Source organism: Pelophylax lessonae, assembly GCF_965119305.1.
Source record: "Pelophylax lessonae genome assembly, chromosome: 1".
Classification (NCBI taxonomy): domain Eukaryota; kingdom Metazoa; phylum Chordata; class Amphibia; order Anura; family Ranidae; genus Pelophylax; species Pelophylax lessonae.
Window position 1 is genome coordinate 310,337,719 of NC_138768.1, and position 21,034 is coordinate 310,358,752.

The 21,034-nt window shown below is 44.5% G+C and overlaps 1 pseudogene across 1 annotated transcript in view; it reads right to left on the reverse strand.

Annotated features, from left to right (window-relative positions):
- LOC309545088 (zona pellucida sperm-binding protein 3-like) overlaps window positions 1-21,034 on the reverse strand; it is a 71,944-nt pseudogene that overhangs the window by 42,442 nt on the left and 8,468 nt on the right. The window contains exon 2 of the transcript in view: window positions 35-186. The product of the transcript in view is annotated as a zona pellucida sperm-binding protein 3-like (transcript). The remainder of the gene's footprint in view (window positions 1-34; window positions 187-21,034) is intronic.

A 21,034-nucleotide genomic window follows, 5' to 3' on the forward strand; every position in this document is an offset into this window, starting at 1 on the left:
ATCCAAAGATGGCTGCTAAACCTATATCACTCACCATCCTGACCCCTGAGACAGGTGACCCAGGTTAGACAGACTACCAGCACAGACCAGAGCCCCATATTGCAATGACTCCTCTCCTCTCCTGCCCTGGGGAAATATAGACTCCTAAGACTGCATCAATTAGGATCAGCTGATCCATGATTAACTCTGCCAGAGCACACACAACAGGTCTGGAAGGTATGATTTGTGGCTGACATGCACTGAAAGATCTATATAAAATCTCTTTACAGACCATGGGTAAACTGCTGCTTTGCTACATGGTAATAATACTAATACATAAATATTGCTGCGCCAAGTGAAACTTAATAAAAATGGTGCATATTCAGACTAAACAATATTAAACTTATTAAAAGCAAATCAATGCAGATAATAGGTGCAATAAAGTGCAAAAAAGTCCCAATATCAGTGATCAGGTGAATATAAAACTCAAAAATCAGTGAATAAATAACTAAAAATCAATTCAGACAGATCTTAATCTTCATCTGTGTTCTGTAATCCATCGCACTCGGAGGGCAGTTAAAGTGGAAGGAGTGGAGCAAATAGGTTGCTGATCTCAACGATCTAAACGATATCTTTGCGTGTATGACTCTTTGGAGTCTCTCCTTGGGGTGAGCTGCTATCTTGGCACCAGTCACCAGGAGCACATGTGTGGAGTGTGGAGCACTGTGGCACTTTAATTACAGAACACAGATGAAGATTAAGATCTGTCTGAATTGATTTTTAGTTATTTATTCACTGATTTTTGAGTTTTATATTCACCTAATCACTGATAATGGCGACTTTTTTGCACTTTATTGCACCTATTATCTGCATTAATTTGCTTTTAATAAGTTTAATATTGTTTATTTTGTTTATGCACCATTTTTATTAAGTTTCACAGCAATATTTATGTATTTTTATTTATTGGTGTTTTGTGTATCACACTGATTGCATGCGGCCTTGTGCGTTCATTTATTGGTTCATTTTATTTTCACATACGGTTTGCGCTGATTATATTACTTATTATTGTCTTTTTTTGTACATGGTAGACTTTACTCTTGGTGCACGTCTCTTTTCTCTGTTTTGCTTGTTTCATTTCGTCTGAGATTGAAAGATGAATCTGATTGGTTGCTACGGGTAACAGCTACAGTGTAGCTCTACCTTTTATAAATCATCATTCCTGTGAAAAACCATACACCGGCCTCCTCGTGAAGCCGTTTCACATCTCTGATTTTTAGGCCCATTGCATTTTAGGATTTTATGTAAAGCTTACTTCTTTTACATTTATATGTAAAAATCATCAAAAAAGGCTCTAAGCCCAAATGGAATATTTACCACTTGCCAACCAGCCGCAGGTTGGCTCTATTACGCGAAAAGACGTACCTGTACGTAGCTTCGTGTAACAGATAGTGGGGGCGCGCACACGCGCCGATTGACCAGAGGGGGAGTTAATCATCGCGTCCGGCCACCCGCGATCGCTCCCCATGGAGACAGAACGGCAGTCTGCCAATGTAAACAAGGTAGACGGCTGTTCTGTCAGAGATAAACACAGGGATCCTGTGTTCCCCCTATTTAGGAACATAGGTCTCTGTGTTCATCCAGTGAGCCCATCCCCCACACAGTTAGAAAGCACCCCCTAGGGACAGACTTAACCCTTTGATCGCCCCTGGTGTTGGCCCCTTCTCTGCCAGTGTCATTAGTACAGTAACAGTGCATATTTTTAACACTGATTACTGTATTAGTGTCACTGGCCCCCTCAAAAGTGTCAGTTAGGTGTCTGATCTGTCCACCGCAATGTCGCAGTTTTGCTACAAATCACTGATCGTCGCCATTACTAGTAAAAATAAATTTAAAAATTACATAAATCTATTCCTTAGTTTGTAGACGCAATAACTTTTGCGCAAACCAATCAATTTGTTTTTTTTTTTTTTACCAAAAATATGTGGCAGAATACATATTGGTCTAAATTGATGAAAAAATTAAATTTTTTTATTTTTTTATTGGGAATGTTATATAGCAGAATGTAAAAAAAAAAAATATATATATATATATATATATATATATATATATATTTTTTCAGAATTGTCACAATTTTTTAGTTTATAGCGTAAAAAAAAAAAAAAAAAAGGCAGAGGTGATCAAATACCACAAAAGAAAGCTCTATTAGTGGGAAAAAAATGTCATCAATTTTATTTGTGTGCAGCGTCGCATGACCGCGCAATTATCAGTTAACTTAACACAGTGCTGTATCGCAAAAAATGGCTTGGTCATTAAGGAGGTAAAATCTTCCGGTCCTTAAGTGGTTAAAAGATATCCAAAGAGCCACTGGGGATGCTGAAAATCAATTTCGGAGCTTGTGTGAACTGGGGGCAGAGTTTGAGTTTCAAGAGGTTAAAGCCTACTCACTGCTTTTTAAATTGAAAAGCGATTCGAGCATGGATCGATCTTCAAAGACCAAAGCTAGTGTGAACAAGCTCTAATAGTCCATACTACATACAGCAATAGAGGCAATCTTGGTCCTGCTCCAACAGATTCTCCTCTGTGCACTGACCTTTTTTTTCCAATGAATACAAGGAATTCTCTGATTGGATGAGGTGGAGCTTGTAATGTCATCCACTCCTCCTCTCCACCTTTTCCAATCAGAGAATTCCTTGTATTTATGGAATAAAATACAGAGTGTTCTCTGAACAGCGGTGCGGCCAAGCATTTTCAGTGTACGTAGGGGATGTTGCTGGAACAGCACCTAGAAGATCACCACTATCAATGTATGTGGTATGAGAAATTGTGGGTCTTATTCGTTCATGTGGCATAGGAAGAAGGAGGTACTGGGGTGTGATGGTCGTACCTTCAAGATCAGATAATTTATCAATTGCGGTACCAGTTTTGTCGTATATGGTCTTATGTGCCCTTGTGGCCTTCTTTAGGTGGGGCTACGATACCTCCACTGAGGGTAAGGCTCGGGGAACACAAATGCTATATTTTGAGTAAGAACGATTTGGAAAAGATAAGGAGAGAAACAAATACTCAGTCCCCCAACATTTCAGGCAGCATCATAATGGGGACCCATCTGGTTTGAGGCTTTTTGGTATTGAGGCCATAGGCAGAAGGTTTCAAAAATTGTGTAAGAGGGAGACCTATTGGATCTTAACTTTGGGATCTCTGACCCCTGGGGGACTCAATGAGGACCTCGAGATCAATGGAGTCATCTAAGGTTTACCCATGTATTTTGGGTTGTGTTAGTCCACCTCACTAATCCAGCGATTATTCTCATTCTTTGTGTATTAAATACATTTGATTTTTATTTCATATGTGTGTGTATATATATATTCTACTGGGCGTAAATAGTCTTACTTTATTAATTTATTTTTAATCAATTTCCACATGTACAGTAGGTACCCATATTGTCCTAGACACTGGGTCCTCATGTTCCAGTTTTTTTTTTTTCTTTTTCACCTTTCCATTTTGTTCTTCTGCGTATAGCTAGGAGACATTGAGAGAATCTATTTATTCCTGTGTTGAGTTATCGTGGCACCAAACATTTGTCACCTTTAGGCTACTAAGTGATTCAATAAGTGAGCGTTAGATTAGCGTTCTCACATTGAGGGTGGAACCTATTCCTTTTTTACGATTATTATTGGTTTTAATTAACTTATTACTGTATCTTTTAGGGGTATATACACTCTTATCTTTTGGATACTTCTATAAACCAATTATTCATGTAGAGTATTTTTTACATTTATGGTGACAATCATGTCCACGGTTTTAAATGTATAATTTTCTTTTATTTAATCTGGATTATTATTGTTGCTATTTATAAGTGTAGCACCCTACAGGTAGGTGCTAGTTAAATATATAGTGGACCTTGTCTGCCTAACAGCAGGGCTGTGATTCATTTAGCTAGGGTGTCAGGGCTTCCAGATGTACCTGCTGAGGGGAGAAGTATCCCCACTGGCTCCTGTGAGAGGATTCTCATAGGGCAGTGTGGGAAGCCCAATCAGGGGACACATCCCAGCTTGTAACTACCCCAGAAGGCAGATTATGCTGCAAAGGATTCTGGGAGTGGGTATAAGTTTGGGGGGAAGTGCATGGCATGGAGTCTTTGGCGGGAGCAGAGTCCCAGGAAGGAGAGTGCGGCTGTCTCTCCTCCGGTCTGAGGAAGGTGGATGACTCAGGGTGTCACCTGAGTGTCCAGAGAGTGCTGAGTTGGGCTGAGGGGATCCGGTGTGCCGTGAGCCTGCGGAGAGCGAGAGGGGTCCAGTCCCAGGAAAGCCTACACAGGTTGTGAGTACTGAGGATTGCCCCTGGGGTCTGCCTGAAGTTAGAGGGGACCACTCCGGAAAAGGTTCTGGGATCCAGTGTCAGCTAGCTGTAAAGGGGGGTACCTAGGTTGAGGAGCCTAAAGCTACAGAGGGGGTACATAGTAAGTGGACCCTGAAGAGTTCAAGGTCAAAGGGGGCACCTGCAGTTTGGGCCCTGAATTGCACAGAGCATGCCAGTTAAAGTGACAGTTACACAGAGTTCTACTATATACTACCTCAATCTGTGCCAAGCGGGGGAAAGTATTCATTGACTTTCCCAGTACAACAGTGTCAGGAGTTCTACAGTTCTCAGTCTTGGATCTTCTGGACTATAAGTCGAGGATTCAGCACTTCTTCTGTTCTACAGAGTGTTCTCAGTGTCAGTGAGCGTTGGCTGGCACTGGCTGGTGTCAAGGAAGCGCCAACGGGCATTTCAGCAGGAAAGTCCCAATTGTAATTAGTTTAAGCCTCAAGGATTATCCCACTCATTCCCTTCTCCCATCCCCTTTATTCCAATAAAAAACACAAACAAAGATGCCGGAGTTGTCACTGCTTTAGTTGTCACACCCAGGGTCACAGCTCACATGGGGTGGAGAGATTACCGGTACTAATGGCAGACCCACATCAGGCCATAGGCCTGGAAACCTTGATACGTAGACTTTAACATTTTTTAGGGGGGATTGCCATAACACACTGTGTTACATGGCTATTCATCCCCCCTGTGTAGATTGTCCTGTTTGCACAAGCTCTGCTGGTTGTGCTGGGTGGACTCCGCGCTTTGCATTCAGTGTTATCTGTAGTGGGAGGTCCGTTGTTTTGGGCGTGCACTTGTTTTGTGTGGGTGGTGAGTAAGGTGTCCCTCACCGGGGGGCGTGGCTAGCGGTGGAGATGTGAGCAGCACGGCTTTAGAGCTCCTACAGCACCTCTTGATCCTGACGTGATTCTTCCACGATCCTGATCCACTTTCACCACATCTTGCTCGGCTTCCTTCCAGCTACCCTGCGGTACCTGATCTATGGTGAAAATCGGCTCCCAGGGACCAAAATCCACCAATGCTGTCCCGCTCCGGCCTGGCCGTGAGGACTCCCAAGATGGCGCCGGCTCCCCCTCGCTACCATCACTGCCACCCAGGGAGAAGCAGGGACGTGCCATGCAGGGAGGCACTCGCATACCAACTCCTTCTAAAAGGTCAGGCAATGTTAAATCAAAGCATAGGCCCCCTGCGACCATTAACCACTTGCCGTCGCTGCACTGCCTTTTTACGTCGGCAGTGTGGCTCTTCCAGGCAAAATCACGTTAATAGGCGTCATCTGCTTGGGAGGCCACTAGGGGGGCAAGTGCATGCCGCAGGAGGCGCGCTCCCACCCCCAATCGTCAGCGGGGAAGCCAGTACGGGTGGCAGGCGGCTCCGATGGCCGCCTGACACCGGCGATCTCCCTCCCTGACAGAGAAGGATGGACGGCTGATGTAAACACAGCCATCTGTCATTCTCCCTGATATGATCACAGAGACTATGCGATCCTGCTATATAGGATCACATGTCTCTATGATAATTTCAAAAGCCCAACCCCCCCACAGTTAAAATCACTCCCCTAGGCTTACATTTAACCCCTTGATCACACACAGGGCTAACCCCTTTCCTGCCAATGGCATTATTACAGCAACAGGGCATATTTTTAGCACTGATTACTGTAGTAATGTCACTGGTACCCCCAAAAGTGTCAAAAATGTCAGTTAGGGGTCCGATATGTCCGCCGCAATGTCGAAGTCCCGCTAAAAATCGCAGATAGCCGCCATTACTAGTAAAAAAAAAAAAATAATAATAACGACATAAATCTTTCCTGTAGTTAGTAAACGCAATAACTTTTGCGCAAACCAATCAAAATACGCTTATTGCAATTTTTTTTACCAAAAATATGTAGCAGAAAACAAATTGGCCTAAAATGTTAATAAATTTAGATTTTTTTATTTTTTGGGGGGAATGTTATATAGCAGAATGTGAAAAATATTGTTTTTTTTTTTTTTCAAAATTGTTGCTTTTTTTTGTTTATAGCGCAAAAAATAAAAATCACACAGGTGATCAAATACCAACAAGAAAGAAAGCTCTATTTGTGGGAAAAAAGGACGTCAATTTCGTTTGGGTACAGCGTCGCACGACCAAGCAATTGTCCGTTAAAATAACGCAGTGCTGAATCGCAAAATAGGGCCTGTTTATTAAGCAGCAAAATCTTCTGGTCTTAAAGTGGTTAAGGAGCATTTTACGGACTCACCTGCGTCCTCACAGAGGCCCTCCGTGGCCCCCCCGGCCCCTGGTGAGGAGTCCGACTCATGGGAGGGGACGTGGGTTGAGGGGGCGCTGACTATACACCCTGCCCAGGAGAGGAGGGAGGGAGAGGAGGAGGCCACAGACAACGGACTCACTTTGCAACACATTATGGAAGCCATACAATCCTGCCAGGCTGCCTTAACTACGCAGATAGAAACAGTCAGGCTTGACTTGTCCATTGTCAAACATGACATGTAAAAAATACGTTCTAGGATTTCTACAGCTGAGCAAAGCGTTAGTGATGTTGAGAACACGGTTAACCCTCTAACTGCTGATGTGAGATCCCAACAACGAGATTTAAAGGAACACTCTGCAAAACTTGGAGACCTTGAAGACCGCATGTGCAGGAACAACCTGCGCTTTATTGCCTTTCCTGAGAAATCAGCAGAGACCCCGAAGATTTTCTGGCTAAAATCTGCAATAGGGGCAGAGCACCCCTCTTCACTGTTTGCCATTGAGAGGGCACATCGGGTCCCTATGTGCCCTGTTCCAGCGGGGGGCAACCCCGACACCTCTGCTAGCAAAGCTGCTTCATTGTAGAGACAAAGAAAACATTTTACGGGCAGCCCGTCATCATTCTGATCTCAAATTTAATGGTAAGCGTATCTCTATCTTTCCAGACTACTCGGCAACTACTCAAAAGCAGAGAACTGCCTTCAATGCGGTTAAACATAGACTTTGAGCTCAACAACTTGGCTATAGTATGCTATACCCATCCAAACTGCGGGTGATCAATGATGGCAAGGCCCACTTCGTTCTCTCTCCGAATGAGTCCTCGGAGTGGCTCGATGGTCTGGGCTGAGGTCCTCCTTTGGCTTCCTTCTGTTGGACAACCCTGGAAATTGATACCTGGACCTCTCTTGGCCCCAGGCCTGCTGCTGCTTTTCCAAAGTTTTAATTTGTTAGCGCCTTTGGAGCCCTGAGATTCTGTTGTACTCAGCTCAGAAATATTTCATGGATACACTGTATAGTAAAGGTGCTATTTCTTTAGCTCATGCCACACTCTATTTCCTTTTTTGGACTTCTCACTTTGACTTTCTTGTGAGCCCCACAGTTGTTTTTTTTTTTTTTGCATTCTACCCTGGTTGGGAAGGTTTCCCCCTGCTTAGATAGAATCTGGCATAGTTATGCCCTCAAGGAATGCTATAGTTCATGGGACAAAACTCTCTGCAGGTTTTTATAGCAATGAGCCAGGTGGGAGACTTTTGTTTGTTAATTTTCTTTTTCATTTTTGTCTGTTTTCCTCTTCTAGCAATGGATTTTAAAAAGGTGGTCAATCCCTTTCCATGGTTTATGATGGCGACGGTGCGGTCCAGGTACTCACACACTCCTCCCATATAAATATGTCCTCGCCCACTTTGGGTGGGGAGGAAACAACAAAAACGGGAAGAAAATTATTTTTTGTGTGCTGTTTTTTGTAGCGTTCAGTCAGGATGCTTAAATTGTTAACCTGGAATGTCCGGGGTTTGAACTCTAAAATTAAAAGGTTCTTGGTATTTGATTATTTTAAACGTATGAAAGCTAACATCCTCCTTCTGCAGGAGACCCACTTGATGGACCCCAGAACGAGGGCGTTGAAGAGGCTCCGTATTGCTTATGCCTTTCATGCTATGTATTCAACATACTCCAGGGGGGTGTCTACTTTAATTACCAGGGATTGTCATGTACAGATTATGGAGGTGAAAATGGACCACTCTGGGTGCTATGTTATAGTGGTGTTGACTTATATGGACCAATAGTTCATGATTGTGAACCTGTATCTTCCCCCACTGATTGAGATGCAGCGCCTCAATGATTGTATGCTGGCGGTCCTTTCTGTGGCTCAAGGGGCAATCATTATCAGTGGAGACTTTAACGCTGTGCTGGATCCTTCACTGGATAGACTGTATTGCACGACACGTTCCCTGGGAGGCCTGGCTGATTGGGCGGCGGCATACAATTTGGTGGAGACTTGGCGTTGGAAATATTCCAATGCGGAGGGAATACTCCTGTTAAGCTGGATACACACTATCCAACTTTTGTGGTTAGATTTCCTTCAGATTTACCTTTTCTATGTAGTGCAAGGGTATGCCAGATTGCATACAAATTGAAAGTGTTTAGGTTTGACCTCATATTATATGGTTTTGGTAAGTCTAAAGGAAAAAGTCTTCAGAAAATCTGTATATGGCCCATTACTCTGACTCTCATGGAACCTTTTCGAGGCTAGATATGTTTTTTGTAACCTCTGATTTACTGCCTAAACTTACTATTGTGAACTACTTACCCAGAGCGATCTCAGATCACTCTCCCCTGGAGATGGATCTATTGGTGGCTAGACCACTTACATGGGAGGTGTGGCTCGTGAGCCCATACTAGTTGGCAGAACCTATGGTTTTAAATGAATGTACCACAGCTATTTTGCATTTTTGGGTTGAAAATGAGGGGGAGGTCTCTGATCAGGTCCGTTGGGACACCTTTAAAGCTGTTATGAGAGGGGCTTACATGAAAGGAGTCGCAGGGTTTAAGAAAGCCATTACTGCAAACATAGAAGAGCTGGCAGATGCTTTGAGTCGCTTTGAGTCGAACTGAAAGGTTATATCTTTTAGACCCCACCCCTGCGAATTATCAATTGTGGAAATACTCAAAGAAAATAGGAACTTGCCCTGGTAGATAAGACCCAGAAGAAGCTTCTGTATCAGTCACAGCGCATTTTTGAATCAGGAACAGTACTGGGCGACTGCTGGCCTTTTTAGCGAAGACCATTCCGGACCCTGTCACTATTGCCACTATTTTTGATCATAATAATCAGCCTCAATCCTCCACAGAGGGAAAACTTCCAATATTATACTAACCTTTACACCTCTCAGGCACATTATACCCCCCCCCCCCCCGAATTGTATGAATACTTGGACACCATTCCATTTCGTAGACTTACTCAGGCCCAGAGCTCCCTTCTAGAGGAACCAATCACTATAGAGGAGAAAGAGCTTGCACTTTCCCCAAACATAAAACCCTGGGACCATATGGTTTCCCGGTTGAGTGGTATTTGACACATAAGGAACCTTTGCTGCCCCGTGTTTTGGCCATATATAGATCTATCTACGACACTGGCCAGTTGCCAGAGTCGTTACGAGAGGCCCTCATAGTTTTGATTCCCAAGCCGAATATGGATTTAATGTATTGTGATTCTTATAGACCAATCTCACTAATTAATGTAGACCTCAAGATGCTGTCTAAGATTCTTGGGTTAGGCTTAATAAAGTGGTCAGGCCAATCATAGGAATTGATCAAATGGGTTTTATTCCGGGTCGCTCAACATATACTAACATCCGTTGATTATTCACTAATATCCAGGTCCCGAATTCTTCTCCCTGCCTAGAGTGGTGTTGGTGCTTCACACGCAGAAGGCATTTGATTCTGTGGAGGGGCCATACCTGTTCTATGTACTGGAGAAGTTTGGCTTTGGGAGAGTTTTTCTCACCTGGATTAAAATTTTGTACGATAGGCCATTGGCTCGTCTCCGTATAAATGGTTCTGTGTCCAAATCTCTGCACATACATAGGGGCACACGACAGGGATGCCCATTGTCCCCTCTACTGTTCGCGATTGCTAAAGAACCCTCAACCCAGTTACTTAGGCACTCCGCGGAGGTGCATTGTATGCGGATAGGCACTTTGGAGTTAAGAGAGCACAGGCAAGGCAATTTGGTCCCTAAGCTTCTTTGGAGCAACAATCACACGTAGGCCAGCCCATTCAAGTAAATAGGCTGCCCTATACGCGACACACGTTTCCGCATGAGACTCATGCTAATAAAATCTCAAGCGGGGACACAAGGTCCTGCTACACATAGTGCAAACTGGGCAAAGGTATTGGGGGCCATGTTCTGCATTGACAAGGCGACAGTGTCTCTATAATGATATACATGTCCCCTCTTGGAAGATTCACTCTCTCTATTTATCCTGTAGATCACATCTTGTGGTGACACTGTATGAGAGGGGTGTTCACTCACTTTAAACTGATTTTCTTCCACATCCTCTTGTGCCTACAGGACAGGGACATAGATAAGGGGGGGGTTAGGGGGGTTGAACCCCCCCCCCCCAGAGCATCAGTGTACAATATACATTGGCACTAGGCTCTAATGCATTGTTATTTTAATGCTGCTGCCTGCTGTTACTCCACCTGACCACCTGGAGCGCCACCTGGGCTGTAGGCTTGGCTTGGGATGAGAGAGGCTCTGGCTGACAGTGCTCTCGTCTGTCTGCTCTGCCTCCACACCTCCTCTCTAGTCCAGAGACTCCAGAGACATGTCTTGACTTGTCCAGCCAGTTACAGAAGCTTCCAGGAGGACAGCAGCACTGAGAGCAGAGCGAGAGGGAGCGGGCAGCACCTATCCCACCCACTGACACATATGATCAGCTCCTCCTCTCTTTGAGCTGCCACTTCCTGCCTTTGGTGTCACGTGAGGAAGGAGTTGCCTGAGCCTGAGTGCTGTTAGTTCAGCTGATCCTGCCTGCCTGCTTGCCAGTACCACGTGGAAGGATCATCAATCAATTTTCTCTGAAGTGCTGCTGTGCTGTGCTGGAGTCTGGACCTTAACCTTAACTCCAGGAGGACAGGTCACCAACAACCACCAGGTGTGTCTCTCTCTGTGTGCTGTGTTCTAGATCTGAACTTCAACCATGGATCAAGTTCAGGGCTGCTAGAACAGTTGGAGTTCATTTTTTTTCTTCTGTTTTTATAAAATCTTTCATAATATATCTGCTTATCCTCCTCTTATTTCATGCTTGCAATGCATATCTCAGTCTCAACATTAGAGTGTAAAATAGGTGTAAGGGTGATAATCTCTTACAAAAGCCAATTCTGCCATTCTGAATATAAGCACAGCGGGCAGGATAGATTATTTTTCTTTGCTCTTGTGTTATCTATTTTATGACAAAGATTGGCTCTGAAAAAAAGGAAGGCAACCTACAAATGAACAGGCTCTCTCCTCCATGTGTGTGCTATCTGCACATTCACATAACAGTTGGAACATTCTGAGATTTACCCTTAGCTATATGGAGTGCTGTGCTACTACATTTGAATGCTGCCCTGAAGGTTATTAATCCCTACTTAAATGTATGCTGCTAACCTTCTACATTGTAGTCCTGCTGAGGAAGTTATTGACCCTTTCCATGCGATGCTAGGCCTACTGGTCTTAGCTTAAAGTGGTAGTAAACCCCAAAAAATCTTCTCCCTGAAACTTAATGGCATAATGTGCTAGTATGCATCGCATACATTATTATTATTATTATCACATTATTTTTATTATCACTTTATATTTGCGCTGCTGTTTTGTTACGTATTTGAATGTATTCTGTGTAAATTATCTCACAGCAGAGTCGCTGCTTATATTACCAATTAGTTGTGGTTTTAATAATGATGTTTTCCAAGCGCAGTTTCAAATTTTGGATTATATATATATATATATATATATATATATATATATAAACTGCAGTGCAGAATTTCTTCCTGTCATTGATTCATACTATAACTAGGTATCTGAGATTGTGGGGAGTGCTGGCAAAGTTTGTTGATTGGGGTGCTGGGTGCTGAGTCTTCTATAATAGCTATAGTCCTATCCTACCCACACCTAGAAACTTAGCAACTCTACCTCCATTTTCTCCATCAGCCCATCCCCCACGGTTATTGCCTTTTGTTTCACTTGACCCTCCCTTCTAGATTGTAAGCTCTAACGAGCAGGGCCCTCTGATTCTTCCTGTATTGAATTGTACTGTAACTGTATTGTCTTCCCTCAAATTGTAAAGCACTGCGCAAACTATTGGCGCTTTATACAGTCAGGTCCATAAATAGTGGGACATCGACACAATTCTAATCTTTTTGGCTCTATACACCACCACAATGGATTTGAAAAAAAAAAGACAAACAAGATGTGCTTTAACTGCAGTCTTTCAGCTTTAATTTGAGGGTATTTAAATCCAAATCAGGTGAACGGTGTAGGAATTACAACAGTTTGTATATGTGCCTCCCACTTTTTAAGGGACCAAAAGTAATGGGACAGAGTAACAATCATAAATCAAACTTTCACTTTTTAATACTTGGTTGCAAATCCTTTGCAGTCAATTACATCCTGAAGTCTGTTACGCATAGACATAACCAGACGCTGGGTTTCATCCCTGGTGATGCTCTGCCAGGCCTCTACTGCAACTGTCTTCAGTTCCTGCTTGTTCTTGGGGCATTTTCCTTTCAGTTTTGTCTTCAGCAAGTGAAATGCATGCTCAATCGGATTCAGGTCAGGTGATTGACTTGGCCATTGCATAACATTCCACTTCTTTCCCTTAAAAAACTCTTTGGTGGCTTTCGCAATACAGTATGCTTTGGGTCATTGTCCATCTGCACTGTGAAGCGCCGTCCAATGAGTTCTGAAGCATTTGGCTGAATATAAGCAGATAATATTGCCCCAAACACTTCAGAATTCATCCTGCTGCTTTTGTCAGCAGTCACATCATCAATAAATACAAGAGAACCAGTTCCATTGGCAGCCATACATGCCCACGCTATGACACTACCACCACCATGCTTCACTGATGAGGTGGTATGCTTTGGATCATGAGCAGTTCCTTTTCTTCTCCATAGTCTTCTCTTCCCGTCACTCTGGTACAAGTTAATCTTGGTGTCATCTGTCCATAGGATGTTGTTCCAGAACTGTACAGGCTTTTTTAGTTGTTGTTTGGCAAACTCTCATCTGGCCTTCCTGTTTTTGAGGCTCACCAATGGTTTACATCTTGTGGTGAACCCTCTGTATTCACTCTGGTGAAGTCTTCTGTTTGTTGTTTGACACACATATACCTACCTCCTGGAGAGTGTTCTTGATCTGGCCAACTGTTGTGAAGGGTGTTTTTTTTCACCAGGGAAAGAATTCTTCGGTCATCCACCACAGTTGTTTTCCGTGGTCTTCCGGGTCTTTTGGTGTTGCTGAGCTCACCGGTGCGTTCCTTCTTTTTAAGGATGTTCCAAACAGTTGATTTGGCCACATATAATGTTTTTGCTATCTCTCTGATGGGTTTGTTTTCTTTTTTCAGCCTAATGATGGCTTGCTTCACTGATAGTGACAGCTCTTTGGATCTCATATTGAGAGTTGACAGCAACAGATTCCAAATGCAAATAGCACACTTGAAATGAACTCTGGACCTTTTATCTGCTCCTTGTAAATGGGATAATGAGGGAATAACACACACCTGGCCATGAAACAGCTGAGCAGCCAATTGTCCCATTACTTTTGGTCCCTTAAAAAGTGAGAGACACATATACAAACTGTTGTAATTCCTACACCTTTCCCCTGATTTGGATGTAAATACTCTCAAATTAAAGCTGAAAGTCTGCACTTAAAGCACATCTTGTTTGTTTCATTTCAAATCTATTGTGGTGGTGTATAGAGCCAAAAAGATTAGAATTGTGTCGATGTCCCAATGTTTATGGACCTGACTGTAAATCCTGTATACCAATAATAATAATAATAATAATAATAATAATAATAATAGCTGTTGTGTTAGCCTGTTAGGCCCTGACTGTTTACATGTAGCAATTTGGGATTATGGGCAGAATATCCCTGTGATTCCGCCCACACCCAGATTCCAATCCAAATCGCACAACAATGCTGGCAAAACGCAGCATGTGTGTTTGTGTTCTATTCATTTTTAGTGACACCAAAATGTGGTGTGGTTTTGCTGTGATTGTTGAGCGATTTATCACACAAGGATCCAAAATCACACCATATTTTGGTGCCAGTAAAAATGAAAGGAACACAAACACACGTGCTGCGTTTTGCCAGCATTGCAGTGTGATTTGAAAATGCAGGCAGAATCACGGGGATACTGCCAGCCTGTGATCCCAAATCACTACATGTGAACAGGGCCTTAATGACATCGACTGAGGCTTGGCTGAGTCTTCCATTGCTGTTGTGATACTCTTGTGTTTCCCGGGTGCACCGCATTCTAAGTATCTTTTTCTGTATGTATGGACTCTGCGGTGTCTGCAAAGTACCACTTCTCTTGTCCTGTATGCATGTTTAACAAAAAATCAGTGTGTGCTTTGCTTCTTCCTTCCACAAGATGGTGCCCTTTGCATCTGCCCAGTAAAGATCCCAAATTGCTACATGTGAAAAGGTTAGGGCCTAACAGGCTAACACAACAGCAATTATGGAGGCCACGGCCTCATTGTATTTTATAGGTACAAGGAAGCCCAGGTTTTGTTTAACCATGTCTCTTAGAACCTCCCACTCTAATGTTTTGCCACACCCACTTCCTCCCTGTCATGTCGCTCATTCTCGGAAGCTCGGAAGTTGTGAGGTATGTTCTGTATGTATGCAGCTTCTCTTGTCTGGTATGCCAGATTAACAAAAAAATCAGTGAGTGCTTCCTTCCACAAGATGGTTCCCTTTGCACCTGCCCAGTAAAATTGTCTCTTACAGTGCACCACTCGGTGGGCAGTCCAATGGCTGAGGGGGGAACAGAATAGCACAGATGGGGAGATCGCTGTACCAACACAGCGAGGTTTAGTACAGTGATCTGTCAGTTTTTTTCCTTCAGCCAGTACCCAGCTATAGGCTGGACAATAGCCAACCAAACTGGGCAATGTTCATAAGAACTGGAAGAAGGCAAAACTGAAATCAGCCTCAATTTTCAAGAGGCTCTGAGAAAATAGAATTAAGAATGTGATTACCTACTATGAGCAACACATCGTTTTTTCCTTTTTCCAGCTTTTTTTTAATTTGACGCAATTTTTTTTTTTTTTTTTTAAAAGACTTTTACTTAGTACCTACTGCTGAACCCCCCCCCCCCCCCCCCCAGAACAAAAATGTATCTATGGCCCTGCTACAGGATAATAGGGATTGAAGGAAAATATTACCTTCTTCGTCCAAAGTCCTAAAAAAAAAACAATTTTGGATTTAGATAGATACTAATTTAAAATGTATATCCCTTCTGCTCTGTTAACCACTTGCTGACCAGCCGCCATAGTTTTACTGTGGCAGGTCAGCTCTGTTAAGCAAAACAATGTACCTGTACCCACGATTGCTCCCCACGGAGACAGAACGGCGGTCTACCGATGTAAACACCTATTAAGGAACACAGGTCTCTGTGTTCATCCAGTGAGTAAATCCCCCACACAGTTAGAAAAAATCCCCTTGGCACACCCTTACCCCTTTGATCGCCCCTGGTGTTAACCCCTTCCCTGCCAGTGTCATTAGTACAGTAACAGTGCATATTTTTAGCACTGATTACTGTAGTAATCAGGGCCGGCGCTACCTGTAAGGCGACCCAGGCACTCGCCTAGGGCGCAACTCAGCAGGGGGCGCCAGCATCCTGTTTGCTCCACTGGAATTAGTATGCCGGTGGGTGCGGGTGGCACTCCTCATGCTGTGCCGCCTGAGCGCTACAGCAAGCCTCAGGCAGCACACACCACTAGAGCGCACATTAGAATAGTCGGGCGCCGGAGGTGCACTCCATGGAAATACAAGTTTAAACTCCTCCCTGGGATGCTGCTCGGCGCTCGCCGGACTCAGCCCGCCTTCAGCTGCTGATTTCTGTTTCTAGTTCAGACAGGAGCCGATCTCCAATCACACCGAGGGGGCGGGGCTTGTGCCTCTCCAGACGCCCCCCACTCTGTGTTCTGGAAGAAGCAGATTGCTGGACACCGGGCTCCCCACCCCCATCACATGCCTAGGACAGCATGTCGGTGGCCGTCGGGCTGAGGAAACAAATCCACAAAGCCAGCCAGGTGAGACGATGTGTGTCCCCTCCTCTCCAACCCCTCACACAGACAAACCAGTACACTCCCCTATCAAGACATTGGCCTCACTGTCTTCTCTTCATACATGGGGGGGGGGGCTGCATTGTATATTATTAAGGGGGCTGTATTGTATATTATTGGGGGGGCTGCATTGTATATTATTGAGGGGGCTGCATTGTATCATATGAGGGGGCTGTATTGTATGAGGGGGCTGTATTGTATGGGGGGGGGGCTGCATTGTATATTATTAAGGGGGCTGTATTGTATATTATTGGGGGCTGCATTGTATCATATGAGGGGGCTGTATTGTATGGGGGGGGGCTGCATTGTATATTATTGAGGGGGCTGCATTGTATCATATGAGGGGGCTGTATTGTATGGGGGGGGCTGCATTGTATATTATTGAGGGGGCTGCATTGTATATTATTGAGGGGGCTGCATTGTATGGGGGGGCTGCATTGTATATTATTGAGGGGGCTGCATTGTATATTATTGAGGGGGCTGCATTGTATGGGGGGGCTGCATTGTATATTATTGAGGGGGCTGCATTGTATCATATGAGGGGGCTGTATTGTATGGGGGGGGGCTGCATTGTATATTATTGAGGGGGCTGTATTGTATGAGGGGGCTGCATTGTATATTATTGAGGGGGCTGAATTGTATCCTATGAGGGGGCTGTATTGTATGGGGGGGCTGCATTGTACGTTATTCAGGGGGCTGCATTGTATATTATTCAGGGGGCTGCATTGTATCATATGAGGGGGCTGTATTGTATGGGGGGGGGGGCTGCATTGTATATTATTCAGGGGGCTGCATTGTATCATATGAGGGGGCTGTATTGTATGGGGGGGCTGCATTGTATATTATTGAGGGGGCTGCATTGTATCCTATGAGGGGGCTGTATTGTATGGGGGAGGCTGCATTGTATATTATTAAGGGGGCTGCATTGTATATTATTGAGGGGGCTGCATTGTATCATATGAGGGGGCTGTATTGTATGGGGGGGGGGGGGCTGCATTGTATATTATTGAGAGGGCTGCATTGTATCATATGAGGGGGCTACATTGTATATTATTGAGGGGGCTACATTGTATATTGAGGGGGCTGCATTGTATATTATTGAGGGGGCTGCATTGTATCATATGAGGGGGCTGTATTGTATGGGGGGGCTGCATTGTATATTATTGAGGGGGCTGCATTGTATCATATGAGGGGGCTGTATTATATGGGGGGACTGCATTGTATATTATTGAGGGGGCTGCATTGTATCATATGAGGGGGCTGTATTGTATGGGGGGCTGCATTGTATATTATTGAGGGGGCTGCATTGTATCCTATGAGGGGGCTGTATTGTATAGGGGGGCTGCATTGTATATTATTGAGGGGGCTGCATTGTATCCTATGAGGGGGCTGTATTGTATGGGGGGCTGCATTGTATATTATTAAGGGGGCTGCATTGTATATTATTGAGGGGGCTGCATTTTATCATATGAGGGGGCTGTATTGTATGGGGGGGGGGCTGCATTGTATATTATTGAGGGGGCTGCATTGTATCCTATGAGGGGGCTGTATTGTATGGGGGGGGCTGCATTGTATATTATTGAGGGGGCTGCATTGTATCCTATGAGGGGGCTGTATTGTATGGGGGGGCTGCATTGTACGTTATTGAGGGGGCTGCATTGTATCCTATGAGGGGGCTGTATTGTATGGGGGGGGGCTGTATTGCATAATATGGGGAGGTTGTTTTGAGCAGGCTGTATTGTGTGATATGGGGGGTGTGTTGTGATATGGAGGGGCTGTATTGTTTGATATGGGGGGTGTATTGTGATATGGAGGGGCTGTATTCTGTGCTATGGGGGGGGTGTGTGTTGTGATATGGAGGGGCTGTATTTTGTGATATGGAGGGGCTGTATTGTGTGATATGGGGGGCTGTGTATGGCGGACAGTGTCCCCATCTACACAAATGCTGACCTCATCTGACTGATGGTGATCTGTGATTGGCTGTCTCGATGACCTTATTCACATGGATGGCGGTAAAGCTGCATTCTTACCGATCGCCAACCGGGAGGAGAAGCTGAGGTTGGTGGGGACTGTACACAGGTCACAGCAGAAATGACCCCCCATCAGTGTTCCTTTAAACTGCTTTCCACCTCCCCTACATCAATCACTGTGCTCACACTTGCGTAATGCAGAGATCTTCTGGCTCTTGGCTGATGTAGTGAAGGTAGGGCATATGGGGGGGGGATTTTTTTTTTTTTTTTGCCTAGGGCGGCAAAAATCCTTGCACCGGCCCTGGTAGTAATGTCACTGCCCCCCCCCCCCCCCCAAAAGTGTCCAAAGTGTCAGTTAGGTGTCCGATCTGTCCGGCACAATATTGCAGTCCCGCTAAAAATCGCCATTACTATTAAAAAAATAAATAAATATGTAGCACCCTACAAGGTTGGTGCTAGGTAAAAGTATAGTGGGCCTTGGCTGCCTAACTGGATGAATAAGCGACATATCCAGTCGTGAAACGCGTCCACCGATTGTCCTGCAATCACAGTGTGTACCTGTACCTGCCATTTGATTGATGTGGAATAAAGATACTCCTTTCCTTGAAAATTCATCAGAAGTGCGGTCATTCTTTTTTGTCTGAAGCTATCCTGGATTGCGGATCCGACCTGCACCTGATCCTAGCCTCACCTGGAGCGGTCTACCCTGTTTGGACTTTGCCTAACAGCAGGGCCATGATTTTCAGCTGGGCTGTCATGTCTCTCAGGTGTGGCTGCTGAGAGGTAAGTCTCCCCACTGGCTCCATGAGAGGATTCTCATTGGGTAGTGGAGGAAACCCAATCAGAGGCACATTCAGGCCTGTAGCTACCCCAGAAGGCAGATTCTGCCGCAGAGGATTCTGGGAGTGGGTATAAGTTTGAAGGGAGCGCATGGCGCAGCATCTTTGGCGGGAAGCAGAGTCCCAGGAGGGAGGCTACGACTGTCTCTCCTCCTGTCAGAAGGATGGGGTGCCTTGGGTGGTTTGCCTGAGAATCCAGAGAGAGGGCTGAGCTGAGCTGCAGAGAAGATCCGGTGTGTCGAGGACCAGCGGAGAAAGAGGGGTTCAGTTCCAGGAAAGCATTCCAAGTTCGTGAGTACTGTGAACTGCCCCTAGGGGTCTGCCCAGCTTAAAGGGAACCACTCCGGTGAGGGTCCCTGGGATCCAGGAGCTAGCTAGCAGTAAGGGGGGTGCCTAGTGAGAGGACCCTGAAGTGTCAGAGGGGGTGCCTAGTGAGAGGACCCTGAAGTGTCAGAGGGGGTGCCTAGTGAGAGGACCCTGGAAGTGTAAAGGGGGCACCAGCGGTTGGGTCCTGAAGAGTTAAGTGTACAGCGTGCAGTGTACAGTGTTAAGGGTTGCAGCAGCACAAGCAGTTACAAGGAGCTACCTCAGTCAGTGAAGGGCTGGAGGGAGCTGTTCATTGGACTTTTGAGCTAAACAGTGTCAGGAGTCAAGTGTCACTACAGTCCGAGATCTTCTGAGTTAACCAGAGTGTTCTAGCACAGTTCAGCAAAACAGTGGGCCTAATTCATAGTACAGCGAATTGGCGTTTTGGCGGGTTTTTTGCGAACCGGCGAATTCGTACGTCAGAATTGGTATTCAGAGAATGGCGGGCGGAAAATAGCGCCTAGTGTGAGATTCATTAAGATGCAACAAGGTCAGAGCGCGACTTAAAAACACGCCAGCTAAAAGCTCGACTAAAGTTTTGCCAAATTTTCCCCTGTACCCCCAAAAATCCCAAACCACTGTGGAAGGTGTGGAAAACAATTTGGAGATGACTGGCTTTTAAAAAATGTCAAAAAATGACTTAGAAAGAGAGATATCTGAAAAAGTGTAGAAAGGTTAAAAAGCTCCTCCAGCCCCGAGCTGCGAACGCGCGAATGTGCGCATGCGCAACGCCAAATAGGCTCAAAAAATTCCGCTAGCGCGATTTTGGGCAATTTCTTCTTTGAATACCGATTGAAAATCCGCTGGCTCGCCCATAAAAAATGAAAAAAACCGGCGGATTGGAAAAACATGCACACTTCTAACAGGGGATCCCTTAGTAAACACCATCACGTTACATACACCTTTCCTGCTAACTTTGAAATAATAACAGTGAAATCTACAGTGTTTATATAAAACCTCCACATTATCTAAATTATCCAAACAAATATTACATTGGGGAATGGGTAGTCATATAGAACAAAAAAAGATGTAAAACATATTTCAAATAAAGATTATTAGCATTTCACAAAGATAAAGGAAATGTCACAATTTTGCCAATATTCTATGTGTTTACAAAGAATGTTTTTCTAAAATATAACAACATTTTCTTCCATATGGGTATGGCCAAGTGTTAGCATTTGACTACCCATTCAACTGAAGGTATATATATATCCCCATACTTGGCAAATTAGCAAAGTATGCCCAACAAACAAATATAGCTTTAGCTCACTCACAATATTGCTACATATTCACTTATGTGGCATCTTTTGTATTTTGTTCATGTCTTTAGATTAAAAGTTTACTGATACACATGCCTTTTTCAAACATGAGCAAAATTATTGATGTAAACATTTGGAGTTTTGGAGACCTCCAAGTGTTGCCCATACAGAG